The following is a 6,870-nucleotide window of genomic DNA, read 5'->3' as shown; positions in this document are numbered from 1 at the left end:
ATGAAATTCCCTCAGGTAGAAGCAAGTTCGGTGGAACCAGCTGCTGAGGAGAGATTTATGTTTACTGAGCTTTTCATGAGTATACACATGCCGTTTCTGTGGGAAAGCGTTCGTATTGTTCGTCAGCTTCTTGAATGGAACCGTGACCTAAGAAAAGTTAAGAACGATCGTGGATTTAAAGCTTTGAGAGGGTGACTCAGCTCTGAGGGGAGAGGCCTGGAAAGGAGGAAGTTATAATGAACACAGTGTAATAATGTCACCTGGTACAGCACTGCATGAAACAGACACTGCAGTGTACGATCATAATTTGTGTGACTGATGTGGGGACTATGCCCAGACAGACAGCCGCCTAGCTCCTGAGTAGTATACAGACTCTTCCACACATGAAGTAATTGGACCATGTCCCACGGAAGACCTTGTTAAACATTCTCATGGGAAACATACATTCTGTGGGAGAAACCAGCAGACATCCCCTCAGAGCAGTCCTTTGATCTCATGGCAAGACTCCCGTTAGCCACAAATCAGGGCAGGCTGAGCTGCAATATGTCTGCTCCTCTGACCTCAAACATGTGTTGTGTTTTTACTCCACAGGAGGTAGGACATGGAAACATGGGGAGGCACAAGTTCGTTTCAAACACCCAGCAGCGTCTGACATGCTGCTTGTTGAATGGAGGGTTTATAGGTCATGTTTGGATGTTTACTTGTTTCTTGTATATAAAGCCTCCACCCATCAGGGTTGATTTTGAAAGTCACGTAGACAGTTCAGATTTCTCCTTGCCGTTTTCAGATGTTTGTTTCTGAAGAATTAACGAGGGTATATTTCCTGTGTGTGACGTAGGGTGTTCTGTGTCATTATCGTTCTCCTTGAACTGGAATAGTGGACGAACACCTCCTGTTCTGGTTTTCTGGAGCAAATCCTGTGTCTCCTCAGGAGAGTCTGCAAGGGCCAAAGAGCGTTCAATCCATTTGTGTACGAGCTCCGATGGGTTAAAAGAGAAAGGTCTCCCTGTCTGAGGAATATTTTGTTTGGTGCAACAAGGACACGTGCTGGTTTGCAATGACAGAACACGTTGGTTGTAATTCCTTTGAAACACTGGGATAGCCACCAAATCTCTTGCAGCTTTTCCTTTTTAAAATGAAGCTCCTTGGACGACATGTCAGTAAGGATAGGCTTGGTTTAACTGTTGTAACAAACATGCCCTCCATTTCAGTGGCATCCATGAGTAAAGGTTTTTGCATGTCTGTCACGGGCGGGCAGAGGGGTTGGGTCTGGATAGTCACTCGGGCATTCAGACTGCAAACAACCACCATGCGTTCAGTTTTCAGTTTTCAAACGTCTTCCCAAGACCTTGAATTTATGAAGTATGTTACCGACTTACCATTTATTTCAGGTAAGGGTTGAGTAAATGTTTTGCCACTGAAAATCACACGAGTGCCATCTTCTAGGCTCCACTAGCAGTTAACTCACCAGCTAACTCACTTGCTTCCTAAACCATTGCTATGTATCTTAGTTTGGTGCATCTCCCTCATGATATACACTAACGTCTATATCCATCAGGTTAGCTCTGGGGTGTCAGGGGGAAGTGCTAACATATGACAGAAAACAAATGTCACACACTCTGTGGTAAATGGGCAAACGACTGGTTCTGGCTTCTTTTGGGGTCTTCAAGTTCCTGAAATCTAGTGAGTTCCTGACTTAGGATTATATCACGCAAAAGTTTCGTCTTTGACTGGAAGTTCTAGAGTCATCTTTGATAGCCTGGCTTGGCAGCCTTCAGCTGTAGGACCTTGGACAATGGGGTGGAGTCTCTCTGTGCCTCAGTTTCCTCATAAATAGACATTTACTACAGGTAAAGCACATAGTACCTTACCCATGTTAGCTGTGGGTTCAGAAACCATCAGCTTTTGAGGCATATGATGCTGTCCACAGCAATGTTACTTCTAATTGCAAATAATGGAAAGGTCCTCAACGTGGTAACAAGCCATATGTTAGCACTTCCCCCTGCCACCCCAGCGCTTTCTGCAGAGGTGTGACTTCAGACGTCTCGATACTCAGAGGTTTGTGCTCAATGACCAGTTCAGAATTCTCTGCATTCTAAAACATGAATGTCAGGTTTCAAACACTTGTCTCACTCTCTTCTTCTCAACCGTCTTTGGGGGAAAAGAATTTTCCCTTGCTGAAGAGTTGGCCTCCACGTTGAAACAACTCCTCATCATAAAGCCTGAACTAACTTAGAATGCTATCCTCGGTGACTGTACAAAGTCACTCCAGGACTGCTCTGGAGAGAGCTCTCATTCGGAGGTATATTCAGGTATTTCATGTCCTTGGAAATACCCCACAGAATTCCAGGGAGAATGGAAAACTAAGGGAAAAAGCAATTGGAACTTAAAACCAATAAATTTTTTTATTTAGAATTTTGGAAAAGATGTGCAAGAGAATCCTAGTAGGCACTTCACTTGGAATGTAGATTGGGCAGCTGGAGTAACGGTGGTTTAAAGAAATGGGCATTCGTTGCTCTTGTGGTAAAGTCTAAGGCATAGAGCAGCTTTCCTCCATGCGGACAGCAGGCTCCCCGCGAGCCTTCATCTGCCCGGTTCCTTTATCTACAGGATTTCCCCTCATCTCTGTAGTACAAAATGGCTCACTACCAAGACCACATTCCAGACGAGAAAGAAAGGCTAAAGGGAAAGGCTGGTATACCCCTTCCTATGTTAGTATATGTGCTGCCGAAGTGAGCACATATATATACCCCTTCCTTTAAGAGTACGCCTCCTTCCACTAAGGTAGGTTGTACTCACATCCTGTTTGCCAGACCTTGGTCATGTGACCACACAGACCCACACAGGAGCTGGCAAATGTCGTCTTTTTTATTCTTGGTGGTCATGTGTGCAACTGAAAATCAGTTTTCCTACTAGGAGAGGAAAGAAAAGAACAAATAACGAAGAGAAAGAATAGCTTCTGCCTCCGTAGCAGACAGAACGCTGGGTGACAGCTCTATACAAATCTGATACTGTCAATATTTTACAAATTATCCCAGACTTGTGGATGGATGGATGTGTATCGTGAATTAAGGAAAGCTATTCTGATGGGCTGTGTCACTTTCATCTGAGGAATCACCAAAGCTGTCTTGTCTAAACCTCCGTAATTGCAAATTGGGAGGAATCATTTTAACCACAGGAAGGATCAAGAAATATTTGTTGATTGGATGAATCTCAGATCAGAATCAGTGACATAGTTTGTAAAACCAACTAAACCATGGTGTTAGCAGTATTTTTAAAAATAGTTGATTTTTTTTTTTTTTTTTTTTTTTGGTCAGTGATTCTAGCCAGTGGTTAAAAAAAGCAAATGTTTTCTTCTTCATCAATAACTTTATCCCTTGGAGAAAGGCGGCTGTTTCCATTTTTAAGTCAGATTTCAGAATCGAGAGGACTATTTGTTTCTCAATTTAGGAGATGCTTCTCAGGATACACGGGCCACATTGTACGAGAAAATGTGTGCGTAGATAGAAGAGATGTAGATGAAAAATGTGGGTTTGGTTTAAAGAATGATAAAGAAAATGGAGTCAGAAAATCTTTAAAGACTTACCGTTAGGACTAAACAGATAATGAAAAGCCAAATGTCCAGTCATTTATTCAGCATATATTTACTGAGCACCTACTTTGTTCTGGGCTGGAAGCTAGATATGCAAGGAAAATAAAAGCAGACAAGATCCCTGCCCTGGAGACTTTGCACGCTGCTGGGGGACATGACATTCAATAATGTAATAACAGATAACAATAAATGCTATAAAATAAATAAGTGGTATATTCTGATAAATAACAAGAGTCATCTATTTTAGATAAGGTGGTCAAGGAAATCCTCTTTACATTAAAACAGAGAGCCAAAGGAGAAGACACTGGATTTGGAAAGAGAAGAAGAGAGAATTCCAGGCAGAGACTACGAAGGTCTAGGGCAGAAGACTACCAGGCATGTTTAGCGTCAATAATTAAGGTTAACAGCAAGAACCGATATATTTGTCTGCAGTGTGATTCTCCGTCATATCTATGAATTTTATTAGTTAAATAGAGAATTTAAAAGTAAACCAATACTAAGTATTAAAGTTTGATGGCCAAGAGAGAATATGCACACACAGAAGTCGCTGGTGTGAAGGGTAAACATGCTAGAACATGGTAGGCTTTCAGCTTCTTTAGATAACCCTGGCTGTGGCCAGTGTTGAATTGAGTGGCCCTGGAACAGATTTCACTTTAATTGGATGGACCCGCTATCTCTTCCGTATTTAGCTGGGGATGTGTTGACTTTATAACTGGAATAATTATCTGTTTCTGATTCTGTGGGCTGTAAAGCAGGATTGTTTTCTCCATCTTGGGCCTAGGGCTGCCTTCCAGCTCTGGTCCCCAGGGAGCCATGCTCGGCTATATCGGGAAATGGCATCACGTTGAGCACACTGTGTGGTGTCAGCCCTTCCGGGCTTTCAACGCAGCCCCTCAGAGCACAGATGCTAGAGATATGGCCCGGAATCTGGACCAGCCCTCGGGTGTGCTGGCCTTTCTTCGAACAGTGAGGAAAACACTTTGAAAATCGTTATCAAGAAGGTTTACATTCCTCAATGTGCTCAGTGAACTTCTCCAGGGTGCTGCGAGGTTCAAGGGGATGAGATGATGAAAAAATTTTGTCCATTGGCAAAGGGTTAAACAAATGCCAGTTGTTCTGTATTGGTTTTATTTCGGCTTGGGGAAAGAGGGTCGATTCCAGATTGTTAATTCCTTGGATGATTGTGGAGACATAGAAATGAAAATACCCAAAGAAATGGATGTCCTAAGCTTCCCAAATGCCTCTTTAGGAGGATGTCCTATATATTTTCACGTGCTCAGAAGTCACCTGGAGGGTCACATTAAATGCAGATTCTGATTCAGCAGAGCTGGTGGGACCTGAGAGTCTGCATTTCTTAAAGCTCCCCAGTGATGCGTACAGCGCTGGTCCCTGGGCTGACGCTAAGTAGCAGTGGACCACAGAGAATAGGGTAAAGTGAGGCGGTGACAGAGGTGAAGGGCTGAGGAAGACTGAGCCTTCCTGTCTCTTGTCCCTTCATCTTGGTGCTGTACCCGTGAAACGACCTAGCGGAAGGAACTCTACTACCTTGTTAAGAAAACTTCCTGCTAGTACCGTTAACGATCTGAATGTGGCTTGTTCTTAATCGAGCATATTTCTTGGGGAGTGAACCTCGGGCCACAAATACATAGAAGAAACTGTGGCCAGACTCAGAACATGCCAGCCCCGGTCATGAGCCTCTAAACACACAGTCGGAAACCGGGGGAATTGGGTTTGTAAAAGAAGTAGTTTGTGTCCTGCCAACTGGAAACTGATCCCGTGATAAGATCGTTTGCTCCTATGACCTCAGCCATCTTTATAGTGTATTCTCTTGGGACCCCCGGACAACAGGTCTTGATTGGACATTGTGAACTCACATCCTTCTCATTCACGTTTAGGACCAAATGACTTCCTTCTGGCATTTCACAGCGATTTGGTAGCCTGCCATGACATTATGCATTGTTCAGAATAATTTTCCATGTTACTGAGGTGCATTCTCCCGATGTATAGCTATTTGTGAAAGCTGGCTCTCCTAAGGGGTGGAGGAGTCACGAAAATAACTTGACAGTAAACCACTCCCAACAAAAGCCGATGGTGAAATTCTTGAAAGACCATCATAATTCTGTAAAGGTGTAGCTGATAATATGTAGTTCTTGCTGACCCAGTTCAAATGGGCAAATGTCACACTTTTTTTTCTGAGATGCAGTGATGTCTTGTATTTGTACCAAAATAACCACTCCTTAAAATGTGCTAAATAGGCATAAACTTTGTCGAGGTAGCATCCTCTCAGATTGGTTGCTTGGATAACCAGAATCTTGGGTAAAAGAGGAACATTTGTTTACACCAATAATTGATGAGATCCTTTAGCTCACTATTTTATATTAAAAAAAAAAAAAAGAAAACCAGAAAAAAACTCACTCTGTGGAGAAAATCTCAATATGATGAGTATTCTACCCTAGTTCTATACTTTTCTGTATTGTACAGTTTTTAAAATCACTAATACGGAGCCCAGCAGACAGCAGACATACTCAGTACTTTAGTTCCAGCACTCATTTCCTATTTCCTTGGAAAGGAATCCTGCAAGCTCTTAGCTGGGCGTAGTTGAAGGGCAGATCTGTGCAATGGTGCAGCCCATCTCCAAACAGGCGGCAGTTGCTGGCACCCACATCCGTTTCAAGTTCACTGTTAGACTCTATTGTCCTGGATTGGTCATGTCCATGTACAAGGATTTTTAACGACTGTGGCCAATTCTCAGTCCCCCAGTCTGTAACTGCTCACAGCGCTAGTGCCAAGTCCCCTCCCAGGTGTATCTCCATAGCTTCACAGAACCTAACTGCCCAGAACTGAGATAGGTGCCTGGGCCTCCAACACGCATAGGGGTTGCCTGCCAACAACTGTTTACTAGCTGCGTGGCCTCTTCCTTTCAATGCTCCACCTGACTCCAGGAGCCAGCGACGCGCCTCCACGCTGAAGGTGGTGGAAAGAGAAACGTCCGTCCGAGCTGCTTCCACGTTTAAAAGGCCCTCTTTTATTCTGCTGTGATATGCAAAGTCTGGGTAAACCCACTAAACCTCTCCCTTCACCTTCCTAGGAAGGTTGCTTTCATTGCATGACCTCAGTGGAGTAGCTGCAGTGTGAGTCCCAGTAGAGGAAACGGTTTATTGTGACTAGCTCTCTTTTTAGAGCAGGTCATCTGGTGTGTACATAAAGTTTTCTGTGATGTCTGGAGCATAAGCAAAGCGGTCAACGAAAAGCTTTTTTTTTCTCAAAATGAAAACGTT

The sequence above is a fragment of the Rhinolophus sinicus genome, chromosome 7 (genome assembly GCF_057876585.1).
Source record: "Rhinolophus sinicus isolate RSI-liver-muscle chromosome 7, RSI-T2T, whole genome shotgun sequence".
Lineage (NCBI taxonomy): Eukaryota > Metazoa > Chordata > Mammalia > Chiroptera > Rhinolophidae > Rhinolophus > Rhinolophus sinicus.
Note: the sequence above shows the minus strand (reverse complement) of the source record.